The sequence below is a fragment of the Engystomops pustulosus genome, chromosome 4, assembly GCF_040894005.1.
Source record: "Engystomops pustulosus chromosome 4, aEngPut4.maternal, whole genome shotgun sequence".
Taxonomy (NCBI): Eukaryota; Metazoa; Chordata; class Amphibia; order Anura; family Leptodactylidae; genus Engystomops; species Engystomops pustulosus.
In genome coordinates, this window is record NC_092414.1 from 84,783,217 (window position 1) to 84,805,127 (window position 21,911).

General features: G+C 41.2%; 1 protein-coding gene across 8 annotated transcripts in view; it reads right to left on the minus strand.

Annotated features, from left to right (window-relative positions):
- ATP2B1 (ATPase plasma membrane Ca2+ transporting 1) overlaps positions 1–11,536 on the minus strand; it is a 57,586-nt gene extending 46,050 nt beyond the window's left edge. For 2 of the 8 annotated variants that reach the window (XM_072146540.1, XM_072146547.1), the window contains exon 1: positions 10,903–11,378. The gene's annotated coding sequence lies outside the window, so the exon portion shown is untranslated. Of the gene's footprint in view, positions 1–7,377; positions 7,397–7,934; positions 7,955–10,902; positions 11,379–11,403 lie in introns of those variants that run through there. The other 6 variants (XM_072146545.1, XM_072146548.1, XM_072146541.1 and 3 more) reach the window with 5 other exon arrangements.
- Positions 11,537–21,911: the final 10,375 nt, after the last annotated feature.

Here is a 21,911-nt window from a genome sequence, read left to right on the forward strand (position 1 = left end):
ACATTTTATTATGTGTACACATATTGAATAAAGAAGTGATGAAACCTAGAATATTAAAGGGGTTTTTCCCTAATATTGTGGATCTTCCTCCAGGCTTGACAAGAGTATCTATGTTACCCATCAATAAATGAGGAACAGCAGTATAACTAATCTTTCTCATGCTCTGAGAAAACAGATGAATGATACTGTACTTTGTTTTAAAAGAGAACTTGCCATTCAGATTAAACCACCCAAATTAAATACTTCATTAAAACTATGATTAAAATATATTGCCCTTATCCCTAAATGGTTCCTTTTCGTGGTTGCAATGTTTAAACTCTTAGTGACGCGGCCTGAAAGGGTTTTAGTGACCGGGCATTTTTAGCAAATTTTCTTAACTTTTTTTTGTGTGTGTGTGCACAATTTTAAAATTTTTGGCATTGTTTTCTTCGGGATACATAGAGCCAGTTAAAAAAGGTAAAAAAAAATTTAAACTTTTTTTTTCCCATTTTTATTTTCATTTTGGGTTAAATAGAAAAAAAGTCTTTTGTAACTTACAGTACATTTTGCAATAAATTTTCAAATTAACTCAAAATGAACATTTATGAATTCCCTATTTTGTTTCGGTAGTTTTGAGATATATACATACATACATACATATAGTCTCGGGCAAACGGGGCGCCATGACAATGCTTTTTGCAGTGTAGCGGATTTTTTATTATGTGGGGGAAATTTTTATGAATATTTTGAGTTTGTGTGTGTTTTTACTTTACAGTATATGTAAAGCCACCACCTGTCACTGGTGCTGCTGATCAGAGGTGTACTGGGTCTAATTAGACTTCTTTAGACCTGGGGGTCACATGACTGCCGAGCATGTAGAGCAGACAGCAGCGCAGGCTCTGCTCCTCCATGCATCGCGTGCATTCACCCAGAGACCGCATTATGTTCCCGTGGCTAGGGCAGGAGCAGAAGAAAACAGAGTCCAATCACAGAAAGTGAATATTCATAGTTGTGAAAATATATATATATATATATATATATATATATATATATATATATATATATATAGTAATTTTCCTAATATAATTTCTGTATCAATTTCTCACTGTTTTCTGCTTGCTGTCATTTTATAGGAAGCAGTGCCGCTTACTACCTGTGAATAGAAATTGGTCCATGGTCATTTGATGTTACAAAGGTGCACAGCTTGTTTGTATCAGAGTCGTCAGAGATGTGTGACATCACATGACCATGAACCAGTGTTTAGCCACAGGAAGTAAACATAGAAGCTTCCTGTCAAATGAAGGAAAGAAGATCTAGAAAACTTAAAGGAAACCTACCATGATGAATCTACTATCAGAAATAGATCTTCTTCCCTAATCTGTCATTTAATAATCCTGGAACCTAACCCAACTTGTTAAAAGCTTTATTTTAGTACCATGTAAAATAACGGCAGAGGCTACTGGGGCGTGGAGTACACGCTCTGGTAGCCTCTACAGTTAATTTACATTTTACTCAAATAAAGTTTTTAACAAGTTATGTTAGGTTCCAGGATTATTAAATGACAGATTAGGGCAGAGGCAGGCAGGAGGAATCTACTATCAGCTCTACTTCTGATGGTAAATTTACTTTAAGAATTTGATACAGGAAGTTTATTGGAAAATTTTATAACTTTTCATTACTCAAACAATATCAATTATTTGCTGAAAGCAGACAACCCCTTTAACGCTACGTTTCCACACTGCATTTTTTTTTTCAATTCCCTTCATGATCATGGAATGGAAATTTGTCCCCATTTTATTTTAGGAATACGAGGAACATACTTTGTGTGCTAGATTTATTGCTCGGATCAGGGAGCCAGACTATCAAATTAAGGGTAGTAGTATACCTGGAGGCAGAGATCGTAGTCCATGCCACAGCTGACACACAGCCTGCATTTCTCAGACTGAACACTGTTGTGTGTGATTGCTCTAAATAAACTAGGTGTTACTATTCCCATGTGTCCCTGCATAGTCTAACAGCAACTGCACAATATCAATGTACAAGCATCCCACCCAACTGGCTGTCCTGTTGCATCCCCACAAATGAGGAATCTCTCCTCAGTTACTCTGAATATCTCAAAATATTGATTAATATAAGCACATGAGGAGATCAAATACGTCCATCTTCACTACAAAGCCGAAACTGGAGCCACGTTTGTAACAAGTAATGACCTTTCTTATATTATTAGATTAGTTTATGCAAATTAACCTTAAACAGGAAACCGATCATCACTGTCATCACTATGAATAGATGAAGCTTCTGCTCACCTTCATGACCAGTTATCCAATTTTCTGCAATGGGAGTCACAGCTAAAGTTGCAGCTTCTGGCCACTACAGATTCAGCCGGGTATGATCCTTGATCTAGAGCCCAAAGCATTGTATGGGCTCGTACCACAACAAGAGAAGTGCATCCACTAAGTGTGCTGAACATATGAGCCATTACTTGTAAATGCACACTTCATCACAGTCTGTACAGAAGCACTGCTGGGTTCTTAAGTTACACTCCTAAAGGAAAGATTTGGTAAAGTGAACTTATTTTCTACTGAGCAACTCCATCTGCTCTACTAGTATGTGTGAGGATGACTCAAATGGTGTTTGCTGCTGGCAGAAGTATGCATTTGTTACCATCTGTCTAGCTGATACTGTTCATTTGCAAAGTGTTAATGCCTTCTCCTCTGAGACTCCACAAGATCACTGAATATGGTGTTAACTCCTTCCCCTTCACTCCTGTAAGGCTTTTCTACATTACCAGGGATTGGCAATGAGTTGGGATTAGAGGGAAGTTCTTAACTCCACGCAATTCATTTTGTACAGGAACAGTAAAAGGTTTTCCAGGCATCTGCTCCATTTTGCATACTAAATGCATGGTAATCTAGTAGTAGGATGTCACTGGGCCCTCGAAGTCTCGTGCAGAACGCTTAACAGGGATGAGGACTATGCATGTGCAAGTCGTACCGAGTGACATCCCCGGCTCTCAGGCAGAGGGGTGGGAGGAGTGAGTGGGTGGACGGATGGTTCTGATGGTGCGCAGTAGCCCTGCATAATAAAGAGGAAGAAGCGCCGGGCACCAATTAGCATTTCTGGAAAAGGCTTTTTTATCTCTCGATACAGGCATTTAAAGCCTAATAAGAGATGTTAAGAAGAAAAGCCCCTGTAAGAATATTTAGTGTAAAGGAAATCTGTCAGAAGAAATTGAGTTAATAAAGCCCTACTGTTATTTTGTCAAGCAGATTAATACCTTTAAGATCACAATTCTTTTGTGGTCCAGTGTGGTCCATCATATGAAAAATAAACTTTGTAAGGAAATGTAAATTGGATCTATAAAGTCAAGGAGCCGGAGACTTTAGCACTGAAGTCAAGCTCTCATTGCCATAGAATGCCTCCCTTGCTCTATTTGCCCTTACGCCCAGGGTCATCACCATCATCAGCAGAGGGGGCATTATGAGGTCCGAAAATCTGTGCATTCTTGATTTTATACATACAATTACATCTCACAACGTTGATTATCTGGATGAGACCACATCACTGGGGCATGGAAGAAACAGGATCTGGAAGGTGTTCAGCTTCTTGCCAACATACTGGCAATAGTTTATTACCTCAATTTTTGCTGACAGGTTCCCTTTAAATCATGGCTACCCAAGAGGTAGATTTCTGTTAAGAATCATCTTCAAGAAGTCAGGTTCACACACCATATTTTTGTCATTGAATGCGTCAATTCTGCAAACAGAAAAGGAGGTAGGATAAAGTGCAGCTTTATGGTTCACCAAAATTCCCAGACTTGTTCAGCAGCATAACATTTACACAATAGGTGAACCTAGCCTAATGAAGCTTCATTTCCATCACCAGGAAACTACTCATACTTCAGTAAGCCACAAAGCAGTTTCTAAGAGTAACCGTCTTACTGTAAAGGATATTTTTGGCAGCATGTAAAAAACACTTTTCAGTTCTTTTTCATTACAGGGTGCCATCTGCTGAAACATGAGCATTCCCAATTCAGCCCACAGCCCAGAAAAAGTTCACCAAAACCAGGAACATGCTAGCAAAAGACAAGAGAAACGCAAAAGTACAAAGTGCATGGTGTGCTGTGATAACAGAAGTTATGAGTCACATCACAATCTAACATTTGTTCATTCTTCCTCTGACGAGATAGACAGGAGGACAGAGACAGAATTTGGCTGAGTCAGCGCTCTATAACTACGAAAGGTACAAGGCTCATTGCTGGTAGCTCCACTTGAAAGATGTTTCAATGTAAAAATAGGATAGTTACGTGACTTGCTATTCATAGACAATTATAGATAATATATTAGAAAGACTAAATATTGGACTATATGATTAAAATGATACTCTAAATCAGTGATTTTCAACCTTTTTTGAGCCGCGGCACACTTTTTATACTTAGAAAATCCTGGGGCACACCACCAACCAAAATAGCACAAAATGACACTAAAACAGTCATATTATACATATAAACGATAAACACAAAAGGGATATCCTGGCAGGAATGGTGGAAAGACACACAAAGCTCTTCCTCAACAGTTCTCAGTTTCTCCCTGTTTTTAGTATATGGTGCTGATTATTATGTGGCTCATATACTGCAAAATAAAGGGGTTCAATGAGAAGTACTATGGCCATGAGGCCATAGTACAAGTGCCAGCTCGTATACTCAGCATATGAGCTGGTACTTGTAGTACTCCAGCCTCATGACTATAGTATTTCTCATTTAACATTTCTCATTGTTATATGCAGTATACTGCTGGAGTACTAAAAGTACCAGCTCATATGCTGAGTATTCTGCCAACAGTTCATATACTCGGGCAAAAGCTCATATAGTCAGCATTATTGGTGGGCATTACCTTGGCGGTGGGCAAATGCGAGAGTCTCTCCGCTCTCAGGATGATGCGCCGGCCTCGGTGATGTCATTTTGTTGCGCGAGGTTTAAAGCTTGCACATGTGTTATTGTACACGTCTCCTACATTGTAAGAAGCCGCGACTGCGTATCGCTGCGCATTGCCGGGAAACAAAACACAGGGGGGGGGGGGGGCACCATAGTTTGTTTTGATGCAGAGCTATCCAACAAGGTAAATGGAGGAGTTCATAAACTTCAAAAGGTTTTTCTTTTTGCAAACCATAGAGGTAGACAAAAGGCTATGTGCTAAAGTAAATAACCTGCCATAGAAGAATCTTTATCAGTCAAAATATATTGTTATATTTCAAATTTAACAAATAGACTATACATCTTGTGTCTGCTCGATGCAAAACAGTTGTCACTGAGCACGAGCGCTGCCGTCTTACTTGAACACAAGTAACAGCATTTAGTGATATGCAGCCTCACCGCTATAGTCAGCAATGGTCTGGATGCGACTCATTGAGGTCTGTGAAGAGTTTTCTAGGCAAGCTCAGTGAAGGCCAAATATATAAATAAGCCGTGACAACCTCCATTGTCAGGAAGATTTAGTTTACAGCATTTACAAAATACCAGATTATCCTACCATCTTTTGCACCAACAAGGCAACATATATCCATTAATGTGCAAGGTGCAACAGGGGCAGATATAACTACTGCAGTTTTATTTCATTCTCACCATTTTCATCCTCTATTCGCATGAAATAGATTTACGGCCGCCATACGATTAATGATATATTCGTAGGTATATTATTGGACAGGATATACTTCCTTTATGCTACATGTTAGACTTGCTCATGTCAAATCCAAAGAAAATGTTAAACTTAAGCTCTTCAAAAATGTAATTCTGAAAATTATTCCCAACACGGATTCATTCATGCTCGAATATATTTCAATAGAGTTAAACTATGGCTTTTCCCCATCCATAGCACAGTCACTACTCCATCTGAGTTTCTGCTACAAATATAAAGGCGGTAAAATACCTTCATAGCTTTCATAAGCTGCAAGATATTCAACCTGTGCACCTAATGAAGGTGTGAACTCAGTCTTACAGTTTTTTGCTTATAGCAGCACTTCTGACGGGAATGCAAATTTATCTTGCCAGGAAGCAAACACCATTAGTGACAGGAAATGCAACACTTGGGCTGTAATTTTATATCTATGAATAAGATCTCTGCAGAACTCCATTTGCTTAAAAGTGTGTTATTAATTCAGAAGTAAAACAAACTCCTATTTATGTCGCCATGGTAATGTGTATGCACCATAAATTGGACACAATGCAAGCCAAGCTGCTATGTTTTCAGATACCTGATCCCATGCAAAGAAACAAAACAAGAACATGTGTAACAATAGACAGGTGGCATACACTGCTACACTGAGGCATCCAAGTAAAGATGGAGGCAGAACGTGGAAGGAAGCCATACAACAACATATAAACTAACAAGTGGATGGAATTTAAGGGGCTGTTGACAGAGAATTACTGGAAAGAAAGAATATAAACAATATAACAATCTAGAATTCCATCACACCTTGGGTCAGCCAGTAACTGGGGACAGTAGTAACTTTCCTCAAGCAGTGATGGCTCACTCCCTGTGTATCATCAGGAACCATTACAGCAAACACAGGAAGTTCTGGAAAGGGAGGGAGGAGCAAACTTTTTATGACCCGTTCAACCCCTTGACTTATTCAGTTTTCTAGCAATTGCATCTTTATTACTAATCTTTCACTTTTTTTACATTGAAAATCACAAGTATTTAATCCCAAGAACAATTTGCATAAGAGTCTGTAATTCTATATGATGCACAGAGCTGCCAGCAACAGGTAACAGACTTCTATTTTAGGCAAAGTGACCTTGCATGACCTCAAAATTCCAATACAGTACATACATGCCTCAGGAGAAATACTTTGTCTGAAAGACTCTTGTGCATTGGCTTAGAAGGCTTGCTAGAAGAAAATTAAAAAGAAGCATGAATGGAAAACAAGCAAAGGGCACAAAACCTGTAATGTTTTATCAAAAGTACAATATTGGTCATTGTTTCATTTACAGCTTCATTGTGTCTATTGATCTATGAAGGGCAGAGTAGTCCACATTGCCCAAATAACTGGCAACTACAAAAATCAATGTGGGGCCAATATGGATAAAACTATATTCTCCCATCCTATTATGTATGCCAACACCTATTACCATGGATAGAAGGACATGGCACACAAAACAGAACGCGGCGGTCAAATAAGGCCTATAGGAATCCTAGATGTCGCTCAAGCATTGTACAAGTATTAAGCTTTATTAATGATGAAGACAAGGCATCAAATGTTGTTTATTTTTTCCTCATTGATCAAATATAGATTTACCCAAGTAGTGCAAGTGATTGGCTGTGTTACAAAACTGTACTATGTAAAACACTGCTGTAGTCCTTAAACCATCACCAACATTAAAACAAGTGAAAAACTACTTACACCACATGTGTGCCAAATCAGGATGAGGATTCTCGTAGGAAAGCCTAGGTATGATACTGACACTTACATTCCTAGCAGTGCTGAGAGTAGGATCGCCAATAAAATCTGAATAACAGACGACTTGAGACATGAGACGTTCTAATGACAAAGGCTTGAGACATATATAGATGGCCTTTCTGCCAACCTCAGCTCTATTTCAGTCACATGCAGCCCATGTCGCAAGCTCCTAATACGCAACTTGATACAAACTAACCCAAATGTCCTGTAACAAAGGATGCTCTGACAAAAGTAGTAATAATGCACTGGCGAGCAATGAGGTCAGTGCCAAAGCACTTGTGGGAGCAATTAACAAGGCGGCAGCACTTTCTATACCAGCGTCATGTGGGGCATGACAAGTCAAGTAGTCACACAGCTAATCCAATGTTCACAGAATATACACCAGAATATCCTCCTTTACGGTGTGAATCCAGAATGTCCATCACTGCAAACCAGACTCCAAGGCAGTACACGGATAACCATACATAAAAATATTGTACAGGCCCATAAATAGCTCTGACCTGTTGAAGAATGGACTCCACAAGACCTCAGAGGTTATCCTGCGGTATCTGGCACCAGGACAGCAGAAGATCATTTAAGTCATGCAAGTTGTGAGGTGTGTCCTCCCCAATGTGGAACGTCCTAGTTTTCCAGCACATCCCACCGAAGATGAATCAGGCAGAGAAGGGGAAATGGGACAATACCATGCACTTTGTCACGCTCCACAGACCATTCATTAACAATTGTTTCTTGGTAGCACACTACCTCACAGAAACCATCCACTTGTATTATGGGACGTCATAGCCATGAAGGATGTACAAACTGTGAAACAACATATAGTCCTGACATTTATATGGGCATCTACAACCCGCCTAAAGATTAGTGAGATCTTGAGGGCACATCACCTGCCTACATGGGATTTCCTCTCCATGTTCATGTCGGTGCCATCAATTATACAGTTACGTGATGAACATATGCCTGTCCATCCACGTGAAGTAAGAGAAATACAATCCATCAGTCCAGAAAACCTTCTTCCATTCCTCTATGTTCTATCACTGGTAGATACCAAGGTCACCCCCGAAAGTCCTGCCATTTTTGCGGTGCTCAGAGCCAGTTACCTGCCCATCATAATGCCTTATCAGATGTTCTCAGATTCTTAAGCACTAAATGTATGTCAGCCAACCTCACTAATATGAGGGGGGCTCAAAATTTCAGCGTAAGCAGATGCCAGATTAGAGACGTGCCCATTTCTCTGCAGTCAATATGCCCCATCCTCTAACTCGAACCATAGACAACCCACTCTTCCAATTATTCCTTTTGCTCCATTGAGAATGCTATGCTTGCATATTTTCCTCATTACATCAAATTTAAGAATTACCTGCACCCTTGCTAACGTATCCATCCCATAGACAAGTGGTAACTTTAGTAGACATTTTAATTGCTGTCACCTATAAGTGCTTTTCATATTCCATGCCTCTAAGGTTAAACATTATTCAGACAAATTCAAGACTTACAGCACCTGAACGATTTAACCAAAAAAATTATATAAACCCAGTTGTAGATCACTGAATATACCAGTTTGCTCAGACTCTGTCAATAAGCTTAATATTCTTATGTCATAGGGAGGACTGCATCATCTCCTAACACGAGATCTTATAGGATGAAATTCTCTTGCTTGTTTGTGGCACAATTATTCAGTCCTCACTTTAATGAAGATCTATCCAGTAGTCCATATAGAAAAAAAAAAAAAAAAAGGTGCAAGCGTCTGAAGAGTTCAACTAAACTAGACAAATGCATAACAATAAGCACTGGAGAAGCAGGTTACATGGGATGAACCACAAAGCACAAGTCACTTTACCAGGTTTCAGTAGAAACCTGTATTATGCATATGCTCTTGGGGGGTTTTCTCACTGCCTCTTATTAATTTGCATTCCTCTGTATCTTCTGATAACTCTGCATGCACTTGACAAAGTCAGTCAGTGGCCACGCTTTGTGAAAAGGCTCTTTACAAAGCCCAAGAATAGTGCGGCTGGAGAAGTAGCCAGCCGCCACCTTCACAATGATAAATGAATGATGAGAGGTGTACACCTGTTGTCATGGCAGCCAGGAAAAGCCCTACATTTCTTACATGGTGTCGGGTAAGTGTCTGGAGGAATCCTGCCTTATACGAAGAACTATACATACTGCATTAGAAGCTACAACTATAAAGAGCAACAATGCCCTCACAGCCACTATTATCTATACATTATAACAGGAAAGGGTTAAGAATGCAAAACAGTGCTGCTCTCTCAATTGCAATAAAATAAACTCCTGAAATATGTCTGTATGTATGCTTTATTTTATTGTAACCAGAAACAACATCCATAGTGACAGCAAGCTGGACCCTGGAATCTAAATCCTACTGGCAATAGTCAAGGACTGTGAGGAGTGGAAGATCAAAGCCCACAGATCAAAGCTCAGTACAACTACTGATACCTGGAGAAGTAGTCACCTCTCAGGCACTAACCTCACTTTTATTTGTAACATTTTCTTTCTAGTAGGTCACTTTGTAAAAGCCCAGTGCTGTGACTTGGAAACCCGATCAGAAGCATAGCCCTGAGCCTCGAACACAGTGACAGGACACCCATACAGCGCCTGGAAGAGACGGACTGCTCACCGAGGACTACTACCTGCATCATGTTAGCAGCAGCAGCTCCCAATGAATACTGACAAAAAGGAATAAATGTAACATTGTGCAGCAAGGAGGAACAAACAGACACTACAATGTAGATATAACAAGCAGGATCCATAGTGGATAGAGAAAATGCCTTCAGTGGAATCTAGATGGTAGCATGAAAAAGGAATGACTAAAAGGCAAAGTGTCACAGAGGGAGAGGCGGTTAAAGTGCAGATTATGGCAGTGTCCCCAGCATACAGCATAGGAAGGCTCACCACCATCTGAAATAGTAAGCAGCCAGGAGACTAATCCCAGCTACTTAATCCGAGCAGCACACGCAGAAGCGGCCACAAGTACAATTCATGTAGTATCAGCAGCACCATAGGATGTACAGAGCCACTGGGGCAACCACAGCCGCTATGCTGAGGGGTAATAACCCAGCAATACCCCCCCTGACCATGCCAGGGCACTGCCAGAGGAGCCCCTTCTCACACAGCCAAGGTTACCCCACAGAGATGAGGAGACACATCTCATTCAAGGTCAAAGCAGCCACATGAATCAACTGGTGTGTGCCCCTGTGTGTAGTGAGAGGGCATCAGGTGCCCACTAAGTCCAGGCAATCCTCTGCTGCTGCCATCCATCTAATCCCCAGCACCACCATCTCCTCCCCCCGTGGTGGCATCAGCAGTCGCAGAGCAGGGACTGAAGGCATCTGGAAACAATGAGGGGGAGGCAGTACAAAGGGCACTGCCCGCACCTGTCAATGACACATTGGGGAGATGGCACCGGGGCCACTCCCGGCTCTCCCGTTCCGCTATGTGTGGGCCGCTTACCTGGACGAGGAGGCGGCGTGGATGCAGGTGGAGCCCGGTCCCGGGAGTCTAGTTGTGGGGGAGAGAGGAGGCGCCTGATCACAGCATGGTGTCCCCCGGCTCCCCCGCCGGCCGCTCTCTCCCTCACACGCAGACTGAAGGCGGCAGAGGCTGGAGAAGTGATGGGGGAGGGAAGGAGGGAGGAGGGGAGTGGTGAGCAGGATGAGGAGGGGGAGGACCGGCTGCACAGACCTGACTGAAATGACAAACACCAAAGCCGGCCGAGCGGGCAGCTGCTCTACCTGTCAGCCACGACCGGGCAGCCGACACTGAGCGCACTCATAGCCCCGCACTGCTCACACTGCAGCCTCTGCACGGGGCGCTCCGGGGGGAGGACTAGTTTTTTTTAAACTGCACGTTGGGAGGAGCGCTCGGAGGAGCCGCTGTACAGTGCGTGCGCTCCTCACACCTCTCTTCCCTCCCGCCCTGCCCCAGGCACGACGTCACGTGCTCCTGGCTCACCGGGCTGTGACGTCTCGTCCTCAGCGCCTCTGCCTGGACATTAATCCGCGGCCCGGAGCAGGCACTGGCCGTGTGCGCGCCTACTGCGCTCCCCCCTGTGTATGGACACGCCTACCCGGCGCCTTCCCGTTGGCTAATTGGTCGTGACGTAGTTCTTTCCATGACGTCTCCCTGTACATTGTGTCTCTGTGTGTGGACATTGAAGAGTGCGGGGAGCTGATGACAGTGCGCGGCTCCTGCACTGCTGACTCCTCTGTCACAGCTTCATGACCCTAGAGGTCACATGGCTCGGAAGCAGGTGCCCCTAATGTCACACCTGATAACCTCCCAATCCGTCTATGACCCAGCCTGTGCCCGCAGAATGAGGGATACTACAGATTGGGGAGGCACGACTCATGGAACTCCCCGTCCACCTAGTAAACGGAGCCCTGTGTGAATGGAGCAATAGGTTCCCTGCTGTTGTAATTATCTCTGTCGAACTGTACATTCTAATACATAGTGTGGGTCAGACCTTCACTCATATATACCTCCTCAACACTAAGGCTACATTCACACACATGTATGGGGGACGTATATACGTCCGATATACGTCCCCCATACACTCCTATGGGCTCAAGGCCCTGTACGGGAGCGGTATGGTGCAGCACACATGCGGCACCGTACCGCTGCGTAGCCCAGGAAAAGATAGGACATGTCCTATCTTTTCCCGTATTACGGCGCCGTGTACTGTATCTCCCTATGGAGAGGGGCAGGGGTGAGCAGCGGGCATACATCATGTGAATGTAGCCTAAGGGGGTTCCGCACTATGAATTGTTCCCACTTTCTACAGTCACAGAATGGCAGGGCTGTTCCAAGCTGAAAAGGTATTCCTAGACCCAACCAACACACCCGATAGGATACTAAGTATGGGAGCAGTCATTCCAACATAACTGATTTAGCATTATCCTTAAAGGAAACCTACCATTTTGAAATGGTCATTCTGACCCACACTAACCTGCACATAAGGGGAGCTGAGCTGGTGCAGGCACATATTTTGGTTAATCAAATAACGAAATGCATTGATTATAACACTAGATTGTGAACTTTGCTAATAACCCACTCGGCGCTTGACTCTATATCACAGCGCTTGGGCATTAGCATACTAGGGGAGGCATGCAAAGTGCCTCGGGAGCATTAGAGCATGCGCATCGCCGGCTCACATGGCAGCTGCGCGTGCTATCGTGAGACTTTAGCAAGGAGACCACCGAAGTCTCGCTACCGTCGTCATGAGACTTCAGCGATAGTAGGCGGACATGTGAGCCGGCGATGCGCATGCTCGTGAGGGCTCAGTAACCTTTACCTTTCTGTATGCAGAGCTGTGTTCCCATTCATATGCGAATGGCCAATGAGGAGTGGGGCAAATATGTATGACGTCCTGAGAGTTTTTTTTTTTATTTTAAATCAATGCATAATGGAGAGGTTTCCCGAGAGTAGGGGTAACCGCTTCTCAATGGCCACTCCCATGGGACAAGGGACACAGAAAGGTAAACTTTGATCTAATTTATCTTTTGTTTTCCGAAACTCTTTTCTCTATGAGGAAGCCAGAAAAAGGGCTCCTGCCGACAGGTTCTATTTAAAGGGAACCTGTCTCCACAAAATCCCACTTTAAACCACGCACAGTACCTTAAAGGTGACTGTAATTTTTGTGTAATGATGGCAGTAGGGTTCCTCTGGCTCAAAAAAAAATATTAATTTATTTTCAGATTCAGTCAAGGAGGTGTAAGAGCTCTAGGATCCAGTCAAGTTCCCCACCTCCTCACTGCCATTTGGAATTGTAGTGATGAGAAGCTGGGGACTGTGACAAGGGTCGTGCGGAGGGGCGGATTTACAATGCAGATCGGCTGTGAGGAGGCGGAGGAGCTTGACTGGATCCAGGAGCCTTCCTGCCTCCTTGACTGGATCTGAGAAGAAACTGACGGGGAAAGTCTTTTTTGACCTAAAGCAACAATTCAGAGGAGACCAACTGAAACCATTGCACCGCAATGTAATCTATAAGGTTCTGTTAAGGGTTTATTGTGGGGTTCTATGGTGACAGCTTCCCTTTAAAGGAAACCTACCATCAGGAATCTACCTATTGAGGTAGATCTGATGGGAGGTTCCCAATAGTATTCTAAACCCTAAACTAATCTTCCCCAACCCTACAATACTTTCTAACCTAATCTACAGTTTATTTAACTAATATGCAAATCTTCAAGGGAGACTACTGGTGCGTGGAGTTGCCTCTACCGGGAGCAGGAGCAAAGGCTGCTACATGCCGCAGTAGCCTCTGCGATCCACCCCTACCTGCACTTGGTGAAGTTGAATATGATGATGATGTGTGCATTCACGCCAGTGCTACTGTGGATGTGCATTGCTCTGAAAGCCGCCGGCGTGCCAGATTCGACTTTGCCAGTGTGTGATCTCAGATTGTTCTGCGTAAGAGAGGGTTGATAACATGAAGATTAGTTAATATTATCCCTTATCAAAATTTTGGTAAAATCAATATTTGCTTTATCTGTGAGCTGAGAAAATCTTCTATTTGCACCCTCCTTCAAGCTTCTCCCTGCAACCTGCAGGCTAAGAAGCTGAAGGGGGCACACTTCAGTGGGCTATAGTTTTGGATCCCTGGCACCTAGAATCTTCTTTGAAAGAGGGTAATCTCCTCTTTCATATTTACCAAAGATATTAACTGTTAAAATCACCTGGACTTGTCATTTTAAATGTGAGTCTCCGGATCCCTGGAAACTAGAACTACAATTTTACATTCCCCATAGAGGTGCCACCCTGTGACATATGAGATATGTCCTTGGCAGGAAAGGATTTGCTGGTGGCATTTCAATGGTTAACACCCTGGACTTAAATAGAACATGTACCTAGGAGAGTAAGGCTGAACTATTTATATTTCCCATGAAAGAAAGTTCTCAAATTTTAATCCCCAAGTGATGTTTACAGAATAAAGATAATTTTTAACCTTCTTACTTTATAATTTTACACAGTTTTATTGCTGTTTTATCTCATGAAATTTCATGATCCCTCTAGTGCTGTGAGATACTGTGTGCTGACAATGTGCTTAGATTGTCATAGTTCAGGGTTTATCTATACTTTTATTTAGCTTTTAGACATTCAACTAGCATCTGACACACAGAAAAAAAAAGATGAGACAAGATGATGATATCCATACGGTTCATATAACACTCAGTGACACTCTCAGCTTTGCTAACTCACCTATAACACACAAACAGTCAGCTCTGCTATATGCCTCTCTCCCCTGGATAAATACCTTATCTGTAGTTTGTAAAGCAAATCTCTGCAGGCTCTTGCCGGCAGGAATTGTTTGTGTGTGAGATGGTCTTGTAATGCAGGGGGGAGGGGCTGGATGCGAGCAACATACTGCAATGTGCAGAAAGGAGAAGCTATTTATGAGAAAAATCTTCCATGCCCAACCATAGTCAGAAGATTTACAGTCGTATCCTAGGGCAACCAAAATTGTGTACACCAGGAAAAGTTGGAATTATAGCTGTGAAATGCTGTATTTTTGTTCATAACATTGAATTAGAGAATATGTTATTTTGTTATCCTGAGTATCTTGTCTTTGAATACCCCTTAAAGATGTAGGAATATGACCTTTTTATACTAACACATGTGGCCTAGACAAGGGGCATTGTCTTGGCGTACAGGAGATGTAGTTCTCCCATGGCTATAGACAGGACTGTATAAAGTTTGCATGTAGCTGCACAGCATATAATTCCATGCACTATATTATTGCCAGTGTAGGTTTGAAATAGTTGGGACTACAATTAGTTGACACTGGTGACTTTTTATGCACTGTTCACTTCAGTACTAAGTGATTCTGTCCTGTAACTTTATGTGGTCTGCCATTTCATAGCTTGACCCCCTGAAGTATTTCAACACTGTAGAGACACACTGATCTAGTTCATTAGTCACTTCCTGAATCCCGTCTTTAACATTTGCAGTATTTATAAGGAAATAGGGCACAATACAGAAATTCAACAGAGAATCAATTACTATACTTGGCAGCTGAAATTAAAAATAGGATTAAATCCCTAAGGATTAAACTGAAATAAGGACAGAAAGGGATTCTTATAATATTGTGTCTATAACTCTCCTCATTTGTCTGAAATGTTTGAAACTGTGATTTCGTGGTTTACACTTGTCTTCCTGTTTCTGGAGTGTAACTGCTGGAATTGCTTACATTGTGGTAAAAATACTGTGTGTTTTACGAAAACAAACAGCAAATATAAATCTATACTTTGTTTTGTGTGTGAAAATGGTCAAAAAGAGATAAAATCTTGTCTTAAAAAAGATAAATTTATGCCTAAAACATGCACATCTCTGCATTATAGCACTTATAGACATATACACTCACCGGCCACTTTATTAGGTGCACCTGTCCAACTGCTCGTTAACACTTAATTTCTAATCAGCCAATCACATGGCGGCAACTCATTTAGGCATGTAGACATGGTCAAGACAATCTCCTGCAGTTCAAACCGAGCATCGGTATGGGGAAGAAAGGTGATTTGAGTGCCTCTGAACGTGGCATGGTTGTTGGTGCCAGAAGGGCAGGTCTGAGTATTTCAGAAACTGCTGATCTACTGGGATTTTCACGCACAACCATCTCTAGGGTTTACAGAGAATGGTCCGAAAAAGAAAAAAACATCCAGTGAGCGGCAGTTCTGTGGGAGGAAATGCCTTGTTGATGCCAGAGGTCAGAGGAGAATGGGCAGACTGGTTCGAGCTGATAGAAAGGCAACAGTGACTCAAATCTCCACCCGTTACAACCAAGGTAGGCAGAAGAGCATCTCTGAATGCACAGTACGTCGAACTTTGAGGCAGATGGGCTACAGCAGCAGAAGACCACACCGGGTGCCACTCCTTTCAGCTAAGAACAGGAAACTGAGGCTACAATTTGCACAAGCTCATTGAAATTGGACAGTAGAAGATTGGAAAACGTTGCCTGGTCTGATGAGTCTCGATTTCTGCTGCGACATTCGGATGGTAGGGTCAGAATTTGGCGTCAACAACATGAAAGCATGGATCCATCCTGCCTTGTATCAACGGTTCAGGCTGGTGGTGGTGGTGTCATGGTGTGGGGAATATTTTCTTGGCACTCTTTGGGCCCCTTGGTACCAATTGAGCATCGTTGCAACGCCACAGCCTACCTGAGTATTGTTGCTGACCATGTCCATCCCTTTATGACCACAATGTACCCAACATCTGATGGCTACTTTCAGCAGGATAATGCGCCATGTCATAAAGCTGGAATCATCTCATGTTTCTTGAACATGACAATGAGTTCACTGTACTCAAATGGCCTCCACAGTCACCAGATCTCAATCCAATAGAGCATCTTTGGGATGTGGTGGAACGGGAGACTGTGTGATGCCATCATGTCAATATGGACCAAAATCTCTGAGGAATGCTTCCAGCACCTTGTTGAATCTATGCCACGAAGAATTGAGGCAATTCTGAAGGCAAAAGGGGGTCCAACCCATTACTAGCATGGTGTACCTAATAAAGTGGCCGGTGAGTGTATATCATAATGTTCTGTATATATCATCTGTATGGTCTAAATCTGATCTGGATCTGGCTATTTTTTTTCTTATTAAGGCCTTGTGCACAAATATCACATACATCAAGGTGTATATATGAAGGTGTATATAACTAATTTCCCCAAAATAATTCATGTAGCCATCCTGGGCCTCCATGTCTATCAGATTTTTTTTCAAGGAATAATCATTTAATACAAGATGTATTATACAGCATCATATTAAAGGGAATCTGTCAGCAGAAGTTGACCTAGTAAACCAGTTTGTTGTTGGGCACCTAAAAGGAAATCTACCATTTGCTTTTATGCATTATGAACCAAACATACCTTGAGAATTCTGTAGCTACACTGATGCAGAAACATATCTTGTATTATCCCTGAACTGAGTAGTTTTGCTGAAAAAAACTATTATAAAATTATGATAATGAGTTTCTGTTGCTCCTGTGGCTGCCCGGATGCTCTCCTCTTACCCTAATTATGCACTGCTTCAGCCTTGTCCCTCCCACATAAGACGAGAATACGTCATCACTGTGTTGTCCCTGACAGGCAGAAGTAATCAATCGCTGCACCATACCCCCAGCTGCTGTGTATGAGTCATCCAGCTCAGGTTGAATAGTCCTGTCTGGACAGTTCACACAGCTCCTGTGTATGGGGAAGTAATATGTTTATGTATGGCAGCCAGATTTCCTAAGAACCACTTGGTTCAGGGATGAAATGAGATATGTTTCTGCATCAGTGTAGCAACAGCATTCTCAGGGTATGTTTGGTTCATAATGCATTAAAGCAAATGGTAGATTTCAGATCATGTTCATTTTATGGACATGCGTGGTAGTACCACCCAGAAAATAAGCTTTGAAATGAGTTGAAAGTTAGTTGTATAAAGTCAAGGCAGAGAATTAAGCACCAAAGTCAAGCTCTCCCTAACTCAGAATAATCTCTCCGTGTAATTTACATCCACAGACATCAGTAACAGCTGTCCTGAAGTCTGGTAAATTACGTCAATAACAGCAGAGGGGACATTCTGAGGTGGGGAGAGCTTTGACTTCAGTGCTAAACTCTCCACCTCCTTGACTTTATACAACCAATTTAATTCTTGTCTCAGGGTTGATTTTCTTGATGGTGCCACCGCATAGAACCATGAAAGAAACATGATCTGGAAGGTGTTAATCTACTTGACAACTTACTTGTAGTTGTTTATTGCCATAATGGACATATTGTAATACAAAAGACTATACAAAACTGCAAAAGAGAATTTATAGCTGTAAAAACCAAAGCGAGCTACAATGGACATAAAAAATTTAGAGCATGTCTTATTTTCTCCAATATTTCCGTTCCGTTAACCCCATATAAGTCTATAGGAACATTTAAAATACATGTTGCATACATGCTGCATATGGTTGTACACTGTATGCTGCCATATATACTTGCATTATCCAGGGAGACGAGAACCAGTGGGAAGTGCAACTGTCAGCCAGCCAATAGTCAGCCATCCATCAGCCAGCCCACCGTATTTTATACAAATATGGCATAGATACATGTACATACAGATGAAAATGCCATGTATAAACAGATTCATACAGCACAGAAACACAGGACTGGAGAAATACATTAGTGTGAAAGGGGCTAAGGCTGCATTCACACAGCTGTTGTGGGGAGATATATCGGCCCTCAAGTTTGTGACCTGATACACGTCCCCATAGACAGCTATGGTGACCCGGCGGTGGTATGGTGACCCAGCGGCGGTATAGTGCCACGCACGTGTGGCCCTGTATTGTACATATCAGTTATTACTATGCAGATATGGATTTAATAGCAATGGAAAGTTGTTCATGCAATTGTACTCACAGGGTACAGTATGCAATCAGTGTATATAGAACAAACATATCTCTGATATGTATGGCATATTCACAATCCCATAATCCCAGGTACGGCTGTGGCTATTATTCCAAGGTATTGTGGCTATTATTGGTAATTATTCCAAGGTAATCTACAAGTTGTTTGCAGCTGGCACTTTGGGACTCTGTTGTAGTAAGTACATATAATACTTGTCAGAGCCTTGGTCCACTAGAGGATAATCTTGTATTATTTTAGGTCAATTCAATTCAGAAAACACAAAGTTTCTCTTGTCTAAATATAAAGCCCCTTTAGTAGTTTCATTCCTATCAGATATTACTTTTTTTTCCTGAAAAGGTTCTGTTCAGGTTATGTACAATATTTATAAGCCTGTTTATGACTCCACTATATTAGCTAAACCTGCAGAATAAAGGTTTACCTGGGGTGCAGTCTGGTGAAAAGAAATATCATTTGCAATTCCACAAGTTGTAAAGCAATATAAAAAGTTTTATAATCTCAATGGAAAAAATGTAACAGGTTTATAATTGTAATATAACATATATTATGTTTTTAAAGTTGTTTTCTTCATTGCTGTCAGCAGTTTCCATGAATGAGCGGAAGTGAACCAACTTTATAGAGTTTCCCTATCCTTTAAATAGAAGTGCTGTCTTCTTTTAAGTACACATTTCATGGATTTCTGTATTGATTTGCATCTAGACTTAAATACATTTATTACTGCAATGTGATAGGTTATCGCTGTATGATTACTTGTTTCCAGCTACAATTTCCAAAACAGAAACTTTTTCCATAGCAAGTCAGTGAAAAATGGTTTAGCACAATGCACTTTTAAACGATAAAACATATTCATGAGGACAATAGTCAGCACATTATAAGACCCATTTCCTTTTAAGATATTTTAAAATATGACGGAGACATTCTGTGTCTGCTGATAAGGGGAAATTTTCATGCTCTTATGTCAGTTCATACTTTTGCATTCATTTTTGCCGGAAAAAGGGAAGAGAAACACAATAGAAACAGTTTATGAAATGCATTTTGAGATATTTTACAAAACTATACAATTTTTTACAAATAGGATAAAGGTGGTGAAATGGCCTTGTCTATGAATATTAATCAACTAATATTTTAAGTTTGTGGGAAATTCTGAGCTAAAAAGAACCTGTAGATGTTTATTATAGGGACTCTATAGGGGACAATAAAGTAATACAACATAGCAAACACCTCAGGAAACACTAGTTTGCTTAGCCAATAGCTGTTTGTAAAAGTTACCAGTCACAGCCAATGATTGGCTGAACAGTCTCTTATAGGGTTTAATATAATGTCGGGAGACAATTAGAGAACCAGGTGCATTGGTAAACTCCACTTCTCTATTCTCGTAATGGATATGCATAATTCCCATAAAACATTTGTATCTTAATGAAGATATGTATGCAGACATTTACACACACAATCTCTACTTCATTGTTTACCTTGTTGTTGCTATGCAAAGCAATATGAATTCCTGATGGAGCTGGACTTTGACAACATCTTATCAGATACATAATTAAGTGTAATATTCTCCTGTTATAGTTTGGTGACAGGTGTTCTACATACATTTCTATCCTATCATCGGAAAAGTAGACAAGTGTCTGATTGCAAGGACCACCAGCAGCTATGGTGGTTTGCAGGTAGCCCGGAATGCCCTATGTGATTCGAGTTTTCTACTTACTTCAAAGGGATGTCTATGAATAGAGCAGTGGCTAAGCAAACACACAATTCCGTTTGTTCACAATGGGAGACTTACTGAGTGCACTTACATCAATGCAGTGATACCAGACAACTGCAGTCATTTTATAGATAAAGATTCCTCAATTGTTTGCAATAGTTTCTATCACAATGCAACAAAATAGGTGTCTTTAACAATAAACAAGAACAATAGATGTTGCAAAATTCTGAAATTAGAATTTTTCTAAAATTGTTGTCTGTGTTTACAAAATTTTATATGTCTTATTTCTTATATATTTCTGTGCAGACAATAAGCCAGGGGTTATTTCAAATACCAGCGCAGTATGCACATTGTGTGATGCATCTACATGTTTAAAATATGGCCTACATATTGTATCCTTCAGGGACTCAATAAATTAAATTTCTGAAACATCATTTATGAATAATTATTAATATCAAAGGCAAAGTCAAATGGTTTAACTACTAGCTGAATTCTACAGGCAGACTCCTGGAATGTTCATATGCACTTGAATATTTGACAGTGTAAAATGTAATATTGACCCTTCTGTTACCTTAAATACTAGCAACAGATTTGTAAAAGTTAGTTTTCTGCCAAAACTGTTGCAGCAGAGTCTGTGTTATTCCTTCACTTAAAAGGCTGACCACGTCTGTTCTCTGTGCTCTGATGAAAAAATGGTAAAATAGTAAATACTATTTGACCACCAATAGTAATCTATTGGTCAGTTTCCATTTTCTTGCATTTGTCACCTGCTAGAATTGAGATAACGACTCCTTTAACCTTTTAACACTGCACCTCTTTTCCTTTATCTACCCCCCCATTTTCCAAAAGCCATAGCTTTTTTTCAGTTTAGAGAGTCACATGAAGGCTTGTTTGTTTTAGTGCTTTTACTATGAAGTTTGAATTACACTTTTTTTTTAGGTTAATATGATCACAGAGATACAATACTATATATATATATATATATATATATATATATATATATATATATATATATATATACAAATATAAATATATATATATGCCATGGGTGCTCCTGCAACCCATGTCCCGGGTCACAGGTGCACCTGTGTGCCTTTTTCTGTGCCCCTGGATCATGTCTGCAGCCTCCAACCTTCTTTGCGGCGGGCTCTGCTGAAATACACCTAGTCTCAGGTTAAGTCACGGGTTGTACTTACACCAGAGAGCCTCATAATTTCGGACATAAAGGCCAGTCCACCTGCTGCCTTTATGCTAAATTCTACTTTTTTAGCACTGGCACTCACTGAAACCTTTCACTGCCACTACCTACAGTATTGTTTACGTATCAAATTATAATAAGAAGGCAAATAAGCACCTGTTTACAAA